This window comes from Rhipicephalus microplus, chromosome 3 (assembly GCF_043290135.1).
Source record: "Rhipicephalus microplus isolate Deutch F79 chromosome 3, USDA_Rmic, whole genome shotgun sequence".
Classification (NCBI taxonomy): domain Eukaryota; kingdom Metazoa; phylum Arthropoda; class Arachnida; order Ixodida; family Ixodidae; genus Rhipicephalus; species Rhipicephalus microplus.
In genome coordinates this window covers 256,677,823-256,693,428 of record NC_134702.1, presented here as the reverse complement: position 1 = coordinate 256,693,428, position 15,606 = coordinate 256,677,823, and the positions used below count along the sequence as shown (strand labels likewise).

The 15,606-nt window shown below is 45.6% G+C and overlaps 1 protein-coding gene across 2 annotated transcripts in view; it reads right to left on the bottom strand.

Annotated features, from left to right (window-relative positions):
* LOC119168549 (uncharacterized) overlaps positions 1-15,606 on the bottom strand; it is a 92,716-nt gene that overhangs the window by 50,692 nt on the left and 26,418 nt on the right. The window lies entirely within an intron of this gene.

Sequence of the window (15,606 nt, the reverse complement as noted above, 5' to 3'; positions counted from 1 at the left end):
AAATACCCTTAAAACACGGACCTCTGTATTTGCCCCGAGATCGGGCTATAGGTGGCAGCACCAGCATCCCCGCGCTAGATTGATTGATATGTGGGGTTTAATGTCCCAAGACCACCATATGATTATGAAAGACGCCGTAGTGGAGGGCTCCGGAAATTTCGACCACCTGGGGTTCTTTAACGTGCACCCAAATCTGAGCACACGGGCCTACAACATTTCCGCCTCCATCGGAAATGCAGCCAGCGCAGCCGGGATATCCCCGCGCTAGTGTGGATAGGCAACCAGTGGCACACATTCAAATGTACGACGTGGCACTTCTTTCTGAGCGGTCTGAGCCGACTGTCAGCGAATTAAATGTGTTGAGTGATGCCGATCAGTAATATATATGTCATTTATCATTGATGAATGAATGTACAAAGTTCAACAAACCTTATTGGATGTTCGCGCATAACGACCGCATGCACTTTGGTACTATGTCACGTTTCTTGTATTTTTATTTGAGGTGTTGTGCTGGTTTATGTTCTTCTATGCACTGCTGCAGCGTGACTGAATTCATTTTTCATGGCTGCTGTTGTACGATACTAAAAAGAAAGAGAAAGAAAAAAAAACAACTTTGATGTGTTTGGCCGAAGAGCTAAAATAACCACGCAATTCCATCTGCATTTTTTCTTATTTGGTATTTTATCGGAAGAACGAAGGGCAGCTGATAAGTTTCTCTATAAAACTTACGTGGCTAACAATGCTTTGGCAAGCTTGTTCTTACTCTAGTACCAGTATAAAAAGTTAAAGTTCAGCACATGGCTTACTTCGATTGATTATCTGCATGACATTGGTACAGAAAACGCTCGTTTATTAGACGCGAAGCAGTTCTTTCACTAGCCTGTGTAACGCGGTCCCTCTGTGCGTCCGTACGAACGCGCCGCATTGCACTCCTCTCACCGCAGCTGTTGGAGCGGTGCCGAGTAGGTCACGCCACAGCTAGTTGTTGACGTAACACTCACCTTGCAGTGTGAGCTTACGTCACTTTCTCCCTCTCCTCCCACACGCTCACCGCCTCGCACGTTCACTCGCAACACTTGCAGCTACCGCCACTCGCTCCGCCAATGCAACCACAACTCGCTACACCGCCGACTTGACGCTTCACGCGCAATAGAACTGACGCGCGCCTAACGTACGCATTTTAACATGTCTGTACGTGCCACCTCTCTCTCGCTTCACCTTCTTCACCGCTCGCAACGCTCGAGCGCATATAGAGTAGTAACACTCTTTCGAATCGTTTATCTGCAATACAGGACGCCAAACTACGACGATTTTTCGCCTGCCGAGACATCTGCCGAAGTGATTGGGCCAAACCCGGTCGTCGCTGGCGTCGTGAGGGTTAACAAAGCCAAATCATGTTCTCGAATGGCGACGTCCCTCCTGCAACACCGACGAGGCACAAGCCAGGGAAGCTCCCACTACCCACCACGAAAAGGGGAACGTGCATCGATCTGGGTTTTGCCAACTTCGTCTTCGAATGTCTGCAGGAACCTCTCAGCGTGCACTTAATCGATCACAAGGTCGTGGTAGTCAAGGCGAAACGTGTGCCAGCTCCAGTCCAGCGCCCTTGTCTACTCCGAAGAAACCACAAGACCTACGCCAGCCACCCTTTTGAACGAATCTCCCAGCGCTCACCTGAGCAGCACTCGCGTTAGCGCCGTTCAACCCGTGACGCCACTCGTGTGCAACGTTGCTGCTTCACATCCGACCAGGGTTCCTTTCAAGAGGATGGTGTGTACTTTCAATGGTAATGAAGGAGTTTTTTTAGGGGCGAAGCTCCTTAAGGCGTGGGTCTGTCGCTCCTCCGTATGTATGTATGTATGTATGTATGTATGTATGTATGTATGTATGTATGTATGTATGTATGTATGTATGTATGTATGTATGTATGTATGTATGTATGCATGTATGTATGTATGTATGTATGTATGTATGTACGTAGCCACCGGTACGTAGCCACCGGTACGTATGTACGTAGCCACCGCAACCCCTGTGGCACATACCCGCTCTAGAGCGGGTATGTGCCACAGGGGTTGCGAGATGGGAGATGACGGTACTTGGAGCGTTCACTTGACGGACGCACGGGCGGACGCATGGATGAACAGATAGATAGACTAGCAGACAGATGGATGGAAGCGTGGAAGTACGAAAGGATGGACGCACGAACAGACGGACGGACGGACTCACGGACTGGCGCCTGTACAGACGAATGGACGCGGATTGACACACAGTTGTTCACGCGGACGGACCGAAGCAAGAACGAACGGACGGACGGAAGCACGGACAGACTAATGAACGTTTCGCCCAACTCATCATCATTCACTCTGTGGATGTGCTGTGATCTTTTTCAAGCGAGTAATGTCAACTCTTCCTGTCACTCTGTGACGACGCCACAAAAGCACTCAAATTTTTTAAAGAAAAATGATAACGTTGCGGGTGAAATTATACGAGAGATGTGCGAGGTACACCATCTATATTATTTTAACCATGTGATTTTTTAGAGTAAATTCAAATTAAACCAACGGGTGTGTCCGTTTAAAATTCACCTTATGTTAGGATTGCTCATGGTGACTGAAGTTTGTTCACCTCCATCTCATTCATTTTTTGTTCTTTCAAAATAATTTAGGAACTAAAGTGTTAGAATTTACTAGACACAAATATATCGGTGTACGGGACCAAGACCGTACGTTAAAAGGTTTAATCAAGCGCAACTAAAGCTCGTCGCATAACTGATGAGGAATATTGCTGCAGTTGGACACGCAACAACAATGCAGAACTTCGTTCTGAAACTTTGTTCTGAAACCTTGTTCGGAACTTTGTTCTGAACTTTGTTGAGAACTTTGTTCTGCACTGAGTTACTGAAACGCTGCACATACTTCTCATGTTTGGGACGACGCCAAGTGCACTTACCAATGTGGTTCGACTACACAACGCCAAGAAATCCAAAACGGTCCTGGAAAACCGAAGGGATAACGATGATACGCAGCATTGTCGGCACGTTTCCACACTGATCTTATTGCACTGAATATAAAGTCGAGAAAGGCGAAATATGTATATTGTGCTTGGCAAGCATACAGGCGGCTAGACGTGAGCTAACAGAGCAAGTCAAATGCCTTTTGAAGATGAGTATGACGTACGTGCACACACTATTCTTGATTATGTGCCTAGCAGACGACTGAAGCAGCAATTCACTCTGGGCGCGTTCAGCCAGTGGCCACCAGGAGGTGACTCCGCTCTATCTGAGGGCGAATAGGTGTATGCACCACAGGTAACCGACCATTTCTATGTACCCAAGGATGCTGAACATACATTGGTATTTTAAATACGAGGGCGTTCAGAAGAAGTTGGATAAGTGGACTTTGTAGAGCCATTTTTAAACACGCTTTTGATAACTGCTACAGTAACTTTTGCAGGGTACCCGCTATGTCAAAAATCATAATATTTGTGTGGAATGGAAGCATTCAGCATGGCATTCTTCGTAATTCTCAGAGCAGCTAGGCGCCCGCTAAACACGTGTCGCAATTTTGTGCAACTTTTTGATGCTGTGACCGGCAACTATGAATAATTATGCCTTAGGGTTTTGTAACGGGTTGGGACAACCGGCGGCCTGTTCTTTATAGTATTCACAGTGCATGACACCTTGCTGTTCTTTTGCGCTTCTTAAACACTTTATTAGTAATATTAACGAGATTATTTTCCCGTCAGGAAGCCTGACTAGGTTCAGTTTGCAGCGGAGTTTCCAGCACTAGCATGGCGCAGTGCGCCTCTAAACTCATGTACTGACTGATTAAAGGTACTTGAACTAGCACACCTGTTCATCAAACAGTAAGTAAACGGTTGTTTTTTTTTACGGTGAGAAAGGAGATCTTTTTTTACTAAAAGTGTGTCCAACAAGAGTAGGTAGACTGCTGCCTGAGTTTGTTGTGAGCTCTCATGTGATGAGAAGTGCAATACTAGACGAAGAATGAAGAAAGTTGTGGCCTACGTGCGATTTTTTGTGTCCGTTTTTCGATAAGCTACCTGTAGTCTGTTAAAAAACTTTATCAAGATTTGTGTCATACTGTGCTTCCAAACCCATTGTATAGAGTACTTTAAAAGAGTGCGAATTTATTCAAACAACTAAAAAAAATCCAGGTAGCTGCAAATACAAAAACGTTCGCTTTTAACACACTGGAACACTTCCTCTGAGAACCTTTCTAGAGGAGCGAGGTTTTTTATGCCATGAGGGCCCCGCAGTCTAATCTGTAGCCAAGCGGAAACAATTAACCACATTTACTGCACTGTAGGGAAGATGTATAATTTTAGTAGGGGTATATTTGGTAAGAGGGCAAATAAAATTAAACATCCGTGAGACCCTCATAAAAGCAGGTACTAAGCAATAAAGAATGATGACGGATTACCATTTGCTTTTATTGTGATGACTGCCTTGCACGGAGTTTGGCCCTTTCAAATGGCTGGATGCCACTGTTACCCTACCAAAAAACCAGAAGGTTTGTCGAGGTAGTAAGAACAAATAAATGTGTTGCTTCATGGTTAGGAAAGGTATAAGCTCTGTTTACTAGGAGATAATTTTAAGGCAGGATGTCTTTTAGCAGTGCTTGACGCCCTGGTAGTGTTTGTTCTGTCATGTTTGTTGTGCCCTTCTGTTCGACGTCCAACCAGAAATAAAGAAAAAAACATTGGGGGACCCTTAAGCTTCGCCTTTAAGAGTTGAACACAATAGCGAAATCCGGCCCCTACTGGACCCTTCAACCGCTAAGTGCATACTTATTAATATGCTTTGTTACATGCACACGCACGCACACAAACATGCCCTCGGTAGATTGCACCAGCGCGCGCTATTATCACCGAATGGGCTCAATTTCATCGTGACATCTGTCGAACAAAATGCGTTAGAGGGGCCCTGAAACACTTTTTCAAGTAACCATGGAATGAATTAGCCAGGAAAGCTTATTGACCCACAAATTCAACGCCGAAAAAATTTTAAGAACCCGTCCAGTGCGAGTGGAGTGACGAGTGTCGCATGCAGCAATTGCATTATCTCTTCTTTCGTCTCGACGAAACCACTGAAAGCTAAGCAGGGAGGGGTGGCAGGGCAAAGAAACTACCGTGCCTCATGACCTTGAGCACTTTTCTTCGAACGCGCGGCTTTTTCAATGTGAACGCGCGAGCACGCGTGGAGAAGTAGTGGCCTCCCGTGGTTATCTCGGTAACTTGATTTTTTGGTCACAGACGCACAGACGATTTTTCGCTCACAACCAACAGGGCCGACGCCGGCGGCGGGCTTTCTGCGACACGAGCTCTCTAAGGCTATCGTGTTAAATACCGGTGAGTGAAGAGTGGTAGAACAGTGAGCTGGGATGCAAGGGAACTGAAATCGAATCTCATTGTGTCCGTGGTGCTTTCTATTTAACCAGTTTTTTTTTTATTTCGCGCGATAGCGATTATGGAGATCAGAGGCAGTGGACAACTACGATGCTAGAAAGCGCCCTTTTTTTGTTCTCATAACAGTTTTCACTTTAAAACCAACATCGACAACATGAAACCAACGAATGCAAAGACTAAAAATCCGGATCTCAGCAGGGATCCAACTCAAGCATTTCGGGTGCAACTCAAGTTTCACATAACCTTGCCTAGTCTTCAAACTGCTTTGCGAAAATACCCTGCAGTGTAACCTCCATTGTGGTTGCCTTGTCAGTTATCCCATCTAATAACAAAGAAATAAGCACTAATTATGCACTGCTAATATAGAGACGTGATTTCGGGTTAACGTAAATTGTGGTTCTCCTGTTGGCTACGCTTCCAAAGCAGCCTAATAAATATTACATGTGCATCCCTATTGTTCAGCAAGCTATATTCACGCATTACCCAACACACGAGGAATACGCTAGCGAAAGTTACGTGTGATATTCACATCATCGCACGGTAAAGCGCAGTTGGTTTCGATGATATAATGCGAGCATTACTTCGAGTGTATGATTGTTTGCAGATGATTATGTTGTCTATGGGAGGAGTAAAAGCGAATAAGAACGTTCCGTGTTCGAAGTATGTTTATAATGCATTAGTACCCCATGTTCAGCCTGAAAGATGAAATTCAATGCAGGGAAGTGTTTCCGCACGCGGAATATGAAATATTCGCTACCAAACCTAAGAAAACTATATCTAGCATGTGTACAACCAATCTTGAATTGCAGCTGCGCTCTTTGGTACCCTACGCAAAAAATCTGAATTGATAAACTTGAAAAGGTAGAAAACCAAGCTGATATATTCATCCTGGTGCGGTACTGGCGAAAAAAAATGACAGAATATCCACGGGGTGAATATTGGAAAGTGGGGCGAAGATGGGTCCGCACGCCGCTGCTGCGCAGCCTCCTGTTTCCGTACGCCGGGATATTGTTGGCACCGCCACGCAGCTTCACAGCATGCTTCCGCCTCACGCGCTCACACATCTGCGTTCCGTCTTCGAGCGCGAGCCCGCCTTGAGCGCACACCGCTCTGCAGCCTTGTCCATCCGCCGACCTTTTGAAAGTGCGCGCGCGCCAGAACGGCTTTTATTTTACTACACCACGCCCCCTAGCATACGGCGCCACCGAAGAACACGCGATAACCAACGTCTTCGTTTGACGTCATTGCTGTTTCTCGCGCGCTCGCACATCGCGGTTGCGTCTTCGAGCACGAGCCGCTGCCGCCCTCCGCGTATCATACTTTTTATCGGCAAAGCATGAATAATCCGCTGGCCGCGTGCGTCCGTCGTCTGTCTGTCTGTTTGACGCATGGAAGTACGCACGGATAGTGAATAGACGCACGGATGAACGCAAGGATGAACGCAGGGATGGACGGACGGATGGACACATAGACGAATGCAGGGATGCACGAACGGACGAACAGATGGACCCACGAGATGACGGATGGATGGGCGTATGGACGACCGCAGGGGCGGGCGCATGGACGGACGGATGGACGCATGAATGGATGCACGAATGGACGGACCCAGGGATGGACGGACGGACGTACGGATGAACGGATGGACACACGGACGGAACGATGGACAAAGCACGGGTGAATGGAAGCAAGAACGAACAGACGGACGGAAGTGCGGACGGACTCATGGACGCTTCGCCCCACTCATCATCATTCGCTCCATGAATATGTTGTGATTTTTATTATTTATCATACTACAAGTAACGTCTTCTAGTATCGTACCATTTGCATTTTTCAGCGTATATACATTTAGTATATGTACAAGTAACGTCTTCTACGGCCGGTTCAAGAACTAACGAGAGGTGGCTACATACGATTACGACGGGACGCTCAGCCCACGCCTTAAGTAGCTTCGCCCCTAAAATGTTAGAATCTTTGTTCGATGAAAAGAAAACCTGATGAAGAAACCTGGCAGTGCGTACAATAACCATGCTGTCATTGGTGAACCCTCTTAAAACGTCAACAGAAGGGGAATCTAAAGAACTCGCTAGCAGAATACATCTCAGAACATTATTAATCTTACTGTACAGTACAAACCCTCAGCTGTTTAGGCCTGTATTGAATTATCAACAGTCGTTTATGGACTGGTTTTTGTGAAGACTGGAGTTACATTAGGTGTAGATTTATGGTTGGTTCGTCGCGAAACTTTATTAATATCTATGCTTTATTAGTGTTTTCATGCAAATCAAGATAATATTTTTTTCTTATTGAAATATCAAATCACCAGGCCTGCGCGCAGCACGTGGCACAGTCACAGCGAAAGCTACAAGGGGGCCTTTTCGACCATTTAATAAACAACTGTGTTTCTGCTACAAGCACACTTACAGGGTACCCACTACCGCATAAATCATCATATTCAGGGTGTATTCCAATGCTTACCATAGACGGCTAAAGTGACACCTATGTGTATGGCGGCCATTTTAAATCTCATTCCACATCTCACGTAGCCGAAAAAATAGACAGCTTTGAGAAGACGGCATCGTAGACGAAAACGATGAGGGCTACTTCACTGTCTAAACGAGACGGCGGCTCATCGAACGCTCAGATAGGTCGGATTTTGCCGGAATGTTCGCCTGCACACAAGTAAACCCTTCTCCAGACACTCATTGTGAGCAACTTTCATTTTTTCTAGATTTGAACATGAAATAAAGTAAAAAATAACAGTTAGGTGTGTTTATCTTAGCTTTCTCTTTTCGACGTGAATTAGCGTCTCGTCACCTAGAAACCGTCCGGACGTGTTCCATTTCTCGGAAAACATGGGCTCATTGCTTTTTGCTAAGCTGTCAGCGGAGACTCTCTACGATGTTGTCTACAATTCAAACACAACCTCACGATGTCATCCTTCGTCATTCTTCGGAGAAGCATGATACCCGCTACACACTTGCAATGGATTTCCAGCAATTCTTTTTCATGCTGTGGCTGACGACGATGAAGAATTTTGCCTGAAGCTTTTGCAGCGGGGTTGAGCGTTTATGACTCGCTCATATCATAATTCACATTATGTGACGCCTGGTAGTTCCTTCGCTGTTCTAAAACGCTTTTTATTCATATTAACGCGATTACTTTCCCGACATTGAGCCTCTCTAAGGCTGATTTGCCACAGAGTTTTTCATCACCTGCGTGGCTTTGTGGCAGAGTGCTGGGCTGGCACGCAGAGAACCCGGTTTCGATGCCACTGTGTCCCTTTTTAACTGCGAAGCCTTTCTTTGTGGACTGCAAGTGCAAGCACGTTTTGCATCTATCTATCTATCTATCTATCTATCTATCTACCTATCTATCTATCTATCCATCTATCTATCTATCTATCTGTGTAGCCGCCTACGTCTGGTAGATCTCATGATCGCCCCCTTGGGATACACCGAAATTAGTACGCGAGGGCAAGATGGTTCGACATATGTGCGACTCGCTGGTCTCGACATAAATAATGTCAAAATCTTGTCGCAGAAGTCGTCAAGCACTTTCCGAAAAACAATGGCACATACCCAGGGGTGGGTATGCGCCACTGGTATGCAGATATGTGTCACAGGTTATAGACTTTTTTATCTATCCTGAAACGGTGAGAACACATATGGGTTATTTTAATCCTTGAGCGTTAAGAAAAAGCGGCCATAGGCAGCGATGACCGGACGAATACAAACAATAAATGGTAGTATACCAGCAGAAACGAAACCCTAGCATTCTGCATGATAACGAAGAATTTTACCACAGAGTCGCACAAGACCTCAGATATACTTTTCAAATAGACCATAATCTTCGTGTAACGTCAATCGTGGTTGCAGCATTGGCTGTCCAGTTTTACAAACATGATATATCTACTCCTATGAAACAGCCGTCTTGTCCGGTGGACGTAAATGGTTGTTAAGTGCCATCCACTGAACATGATTTGTGTAGCAGTGTGGAGGGCTACCATCTTCGCGCGCACCAGTGCAAACACCAGCGCTTCATATCAGCTTACCGCGTTTGGTGTCGTTAATATTGATGTAGCTGTTTACAGCATTACGTAACTGTCAACAACTGTTAAGATAAAACATATGAGACGGTTTAACGTATGTGTGTGCATGGACGCGTACATATATTCAGCGGCACTTCATTAAACATCAATCAATAAAAAAACATATTCACCTTTGATCGGCATGCTTCGCATAACAACGATTTCTAAGGTGCGTGGTATCTGCCAATTTTTTTATTTATGTTGTTTTCATATTTTACGCGATGGCGGTTACACAGATCGGTGGCGGCTGCGGAGGCCGCGGACGGTGCACGCAACCCTTGTGTTGATCTCAGAACAGCTTTCACTGTGAAAAAATTTCTTCGTTACAAAAGTGGCCACCATACAAGTTGAGTGTTCCCCTTATCGATCGTTCTTCCTTTACACCACCGGTTCTCGTCACCCTATGTGAAGAACGACGCCAGATATTCAGACTAAGCTGCTCTAGGTCATCAACTGCGCCCTCGTGCATAATTTATTAAGAAAATGTGCTGCCACATACGACATTGTGCGCAATCGGGCAATATAGCATTCACGCTTTGCCCCTTATTCGTAGAGTCACTGTACATCCCTCCTCCTGAAACTCCCTTTAGAAACCAAATACAGTAAATCTATGTTTTTCATAGTTTTTTAGACAGTCCCCTCTTTGCTACACACATTTAGTGCGCTGGCTCAGCTGAGCAAGCTTCATCGGCGCCGAGAAAATCAACAGCATGTTGAACCGACTATATAGCCACATTTTCAGGCTATGTGTGGCCTTGTCTACTATGTACGCGACCACAGCTGGCCTCTGTCAGTCCACCAGGAACTTAGTAGGATCTTTTCAGTTACCGTGCTTAATCTTCTTGGGAAGCGTCTCAGCAACATACGTTATGACTGACCCAGCCATACCAGCCGAAAGAAGCCTCTTCAATGGCAGATAAAAACTCTTTTGCACATTGTGAATGCACGACTTTTGAAGCGCAGGTTCTAAACAGAATGTTGTGATGCCTTTTCACATTTACACGGATGGCTCGGTGTCTTCAGTAAGCTCTGCAGGGGCGGTGGTTATTCCCGCGAGGCACATCACAATTAAATTCATGACATCGCATTTGACGTCGTCGACAGCTGCAGAACTTGCAGCCATACGTGCAGCTCTGGAGTTTATAGTGAAAGAACCTTCGGGAATTTGGTTCATCTTCTCGAACTCGAAGGCATCTCTTCAATGTCTTATGTCACCCTTTCGCCATGAACCTAATGAACACTTAGTAGCTGAAATAAGGCTTCTTCATCACCAAGCAATCGAAAAACAGCACAGCATAGTGTATCAGTGGATACCAGGTCATTGCGGTATATATGGCGATGACCGCACAGGTGAGGCCGCTAGATCTGTACACGATGGTACCCAATACACAGCCATCCCGTTCTCAAGACCCGACGCAGCTAGAAGACTTCGTTCGCTTGCACGTGACCTCACACTGGCACAGTGGAACTCAACAGACTTCACAAACGCGCGCCTGCATAACTTGGATCCCAATCTGCAGCTTCGTCTTCCCCCAAGAATATCTCGAGCTGAAGAGACTCTTCTATGCCGCCTGTGGCTTGGAGTGGCCTTCACGAACGCATACTCTTATCTCATTGGGATGGCCAGCTCTCCTACATGCACTTACTGCAGTTGCGAAGGAACCATCGCGCACCTTCTGTGTGAGTGCACCCATTTCAACGCGCAAAGACAAGAACTCCCTGCAGCTCTGGATAGACTAGACGATCGGCCTTGGTCGGAACAAAGAATTCTGGGTCATTGGCTGAGCCCATCTTCAGCCCAGAAGGCTTTGAAAGCTTTACTGCGCTTTTTGCGGACAACTGGCCTCAGAGACAGACTTTAGTGCCTTATACTCTTTGATGTTGCCTTTCCTCTGTCGCAATTTTTTTGTAATTTTTCCCTCTCTTCGCAACATTTCTTTTTAACATCATTCATTCCTCTCACCCCTTTCCCCAGCACAGGGTAGCCAGCCGGTCTAAGAACTGGCTAACCTCCCTGTCTTTCCGCTTAAACTTTCTTCCTTCCTTGTGATGCCTCTCTTTATGGTCTTGAAATGAGCCGATTTTTATGGTAGGAGCTTTTTCTGAGCACGTGGGGAGTACGCCCAGCACACCTGATAATCAATGAACTTTAAAAGTTTACTATCTTGTGGGCGTTCAAAAGAAAATGCTAGTCCTTTTTCATGATTTTTCAAGTATTCAAAGGCACACTTTATCGCGTGCTCATACTGGTTAGGGCACTTTTTAAAAAATATCAAAAAAACGTCAGTATAACGAGAAATTTTAAGGACAATTTCAGTGTTAGTGCAACTCAAATAGTAATGTACAGCGCGATCAAAGGATGTCAAAAAGATATGGCGCGACACAGGTGCGATATTAGAAATATTGTATATACCTTTTTTTTGAAGACAGACCTGGTAGTCAAACTTAATTAAAGTAGGCTGAAGACAAAACTCGAAAAGTGTCAATAGGTTCTCAACTGACATCCTTGCAGTGTTTTGAAAACCAATTACACCATTTTCATGAATGCACTGCATAACTGGAGCGAAAATTCACCAACAGGCACCACGTAAAAGCGCTCTTCCACGTCCACAGGCAAAGCAAATATAATGTCACTGTGGTCCACAAAGAAACGGACAATATCAACAAAACGTTTTGTGAGGAAAGGATCACATATATCTCATGAGAATTCAAACCTTTGAAAAGGACCTTACGGAAGCAATGCTGCCAGGTGCCCCTTTAACACACAATAGCGAAAGGTTTATGTGTCTTTACAATAAGCAGTACACCTAAAGTGGCACTTTCGCTATTGGTTATATCTCTTGGAAGCTTAACCAGATCTAAGCTTTTGCAAAGTTATTCTACCTTACTCTTGACTCTGGCAATGTCTTTTTTTACGGGAAAGACGTTCTTCATGGTAGCCTCAACAGCTTCTTTATTGAACATGGTTTTTTGTGATAGGATAAATACGCCAACTTTATGTGCTTGCAAAACACACTAGTAATTCTGCCAAAAATTTTGTTATTCCAAGACCATAAAGAGCGACATCGCAACACTCTCTTTAAAATCGGCGCTTCGGAGGTTATGCATTTACAGTGTACAAGAGAGTTACGATCTGCAATTGTAAAGGCTTGTTTCAGTTATTTCCTCGGGTCGATCATCGGGTTTCTTGCTCAGACGCTTTTCAAGAAGATGAAGCACGGCAACTCAAAGATCCCGCCAAGTCCCTCGTGCACTGGCAGAGGTCAGCTGTGCTACAGTAACTCTATGCTATTGACACGCTGTGACAAGTGAGTGAGTGCGTTCGTGCGTTGTTTTTAGGCAGTGCTATGGTCTTGGCTTTGTGCAGAAGTTTTCTCCTCGTTCTTTTTTATTGTTTCGCAACAGATTTACCATTCACCAGTAAAGATAACCTGTGGCCAGATATTTACCTACCCTGACTTTCCCCTCTCTTTCTCGTACCTGTGGCATGGCCTTCGCGCAAGCACAGCAACAACCCGCATTACAACAGCAGCCACATTTGCTATTTTTCGACTGTTTAAAGTCAAAAAAGAACATTTGATTGCGGTGAAAATTGGAATAATGTCACGTCACCGGCAACGAGAATCGCTCTGTACAATCTGAACATTTCGCGGATCCCACGACCCTTAAAAATTGACGTTATGCAGAGATCTGGAGACTGTGTTGTAGTTTTTTGTTGGCCAACGCGTCACAACGTGACGCAAAATATATTATGACATTTGGGTTTAGACGTCATTTATTCAGCCCGAGAGCTAAGCTGCAAACGGGCAGTCTGAGGCAGAGGGCGCCTACACTCGGTGGAGAAGGTGGTGACAACTGGTGAGGACTACAAACAAAACCGAAACGAATGATGATTATTATGATAATATATAGATAAGAAGAAGCGCATAACAAATGCCTATCCTAATTTCCCCACCTGAAAGCAGCCAACTTAGCCCTATCATGTCAAGGTGACAAATAACGTCGCGTGAGTGACTTCATGCAAGAAACGTGCAAGATCTCTGTGCTGTGGTGGCGCGGCGGCCTGTTGGAATGACAAGTGGTGTGAGACAATAATGAACGGGCGAACTCTACTCGATAGCTACGTAAAGCCTGATGAAGTGTTGTTGAAACTTGTCACACAGACCAGGTGTGCGAATAGGTGTGAACAAGAGCACCTCGTCACCATGTCAAAAAATACAAAGCGTCATAAGTGAGTTTTTGATCTTGCAGTCTCGCTTCCGTGTCAATGCAAACAGAATCGCAGCACCGGGTTACTCTTGAAACGTATTCCTCGCTAGAAGACGCAGACGAGTTGACGTCGGCGTTTAAAAACGAAACATTGAGGAAGGAAGTAGGAGAACGACCATAAACGTGAAAGAAAGGAGAATATACAGTGGTGCGCTGAATCGCCATGTTGTAGGCGAATTTGAGAAATGGGAGAAAGGTATCCCAGTTTTTTGTGGTCTGGACTCATGGAAACGGCTTGTGACGCAGTGAGGGACAGGGATGTCCAGTGCCAGAAGTACGTCAGGAGTCGGCATGTCTGTGTAATCTCCACCCAGTAAGGATGAAGTCATGGCGATTTTGTTGAATGTTATGACTTTAGGGTAAACGAATGAAATCCGTGGCACACAGGCCACGTTGAAGTTGAAGATTTATATGTGGGGTTCAACGTCTCAAAACCATCATATGAATATGAGAGACGCCGTAGTGGAGGGCTCCGGAAATTTCGACCACCTGGAGTTCTTTAACGTGCATCGAAATCTGAGCACATACAGCATTGCCGCCTCCATCGTAAGTGCAGCCACCACAGCTGGGGTTCAATCCCGCAACCTTCGGGTCAGCAGCCGGGTACCTTAGCCACTAGACCACCATGGCGGGGCGCCGCGTTGAAGTTCCATGTGAATATTTGGCTGAAGTGGAAGGTCCAAGCAAAGAGAACCAGTGGAGTAGTCTAATAGTGCATAATGGGTCGATAGGAAGTCCATCCCTAAGATGAGGTTATGAAGTCAGTTATAGAGCACCATGAATAGGACAGAAACGGGGTGGTCGGCGAAGCTTGTGGGAGCGGTACACATTGCAATGACAGCAACAGCTCGGCCATGGGCGAAACGTACAGCTTCTGTAGTAAGAGGCGTGAGTACTTTAGGGGTGAAGCTCCTTAAGGCATGGGTCTCTCCATCCCTTGCATGTATGTAGTAGTACGTAGCCACCAGTGGCACATACTCGCTCTAGAGCGGGTATGTTCCACAGGGAATGCGGGATGGGAGATGGCGGTACTTGGAGTGTTCACTAGAAGGATGCACGGACGGACGGACAGACAGCCTAGCATACAGACAAACAGATGAATAGACGCGCGAACGTACAGATAGATGGATGGACGGACTCATGGACGGACGCATGGATGAACGCACGGATGGTCGCGCGGATGGACGGAAGCACTAACGGGTGGACGAAGGACTTGTATTTGATGATGCTTGTAGTTGATAAATTTAGAACTAGTTGGCGGTACTTTATTTTATTTATTCAATACTGCCAGCCACCCTTTGGCAGCCAGGGCAGGAGTGGTACAGTGCAGTTTGAATACAAAGTTTACACGCGACCAGTAACACGGTCCACGGTACACAGGAAAGCAATAAAGCAGTAAGCTTTCAGATTGTCACGACACAAACAAGCGCGCGCAATCAGTAGCACGGCCCACGATTCGCAAAGCAGTAGTAATTCTCTTTACAAATAGCTACGTGAATGTACAATAAAACCGGCAATGCTAGTCTAATGCAAGACACAAAAAGTGCACTACACGCATTGACCAGGAAGCGTGAAAACAAAAACAAAAAGCAGTGTGCGTTAATGGCATGGTAGCAAGATAACGCGTGAAATACGTTAGTTCCATAGAACAGGGAAACAAGGCCAGCACTTCCAACCATACACAATTTTGAATAGCCGTTGAAAAAGCATTTTGAATAGTTAAGTTAGTAACATCCCGTGGCAAAGTGTTTCATTCTGCTATCGTTCTCGGGTGTGATGGTTAACGGACGTTCGTCACTATGTTTGCTGATAGCGGACGAGAAAAG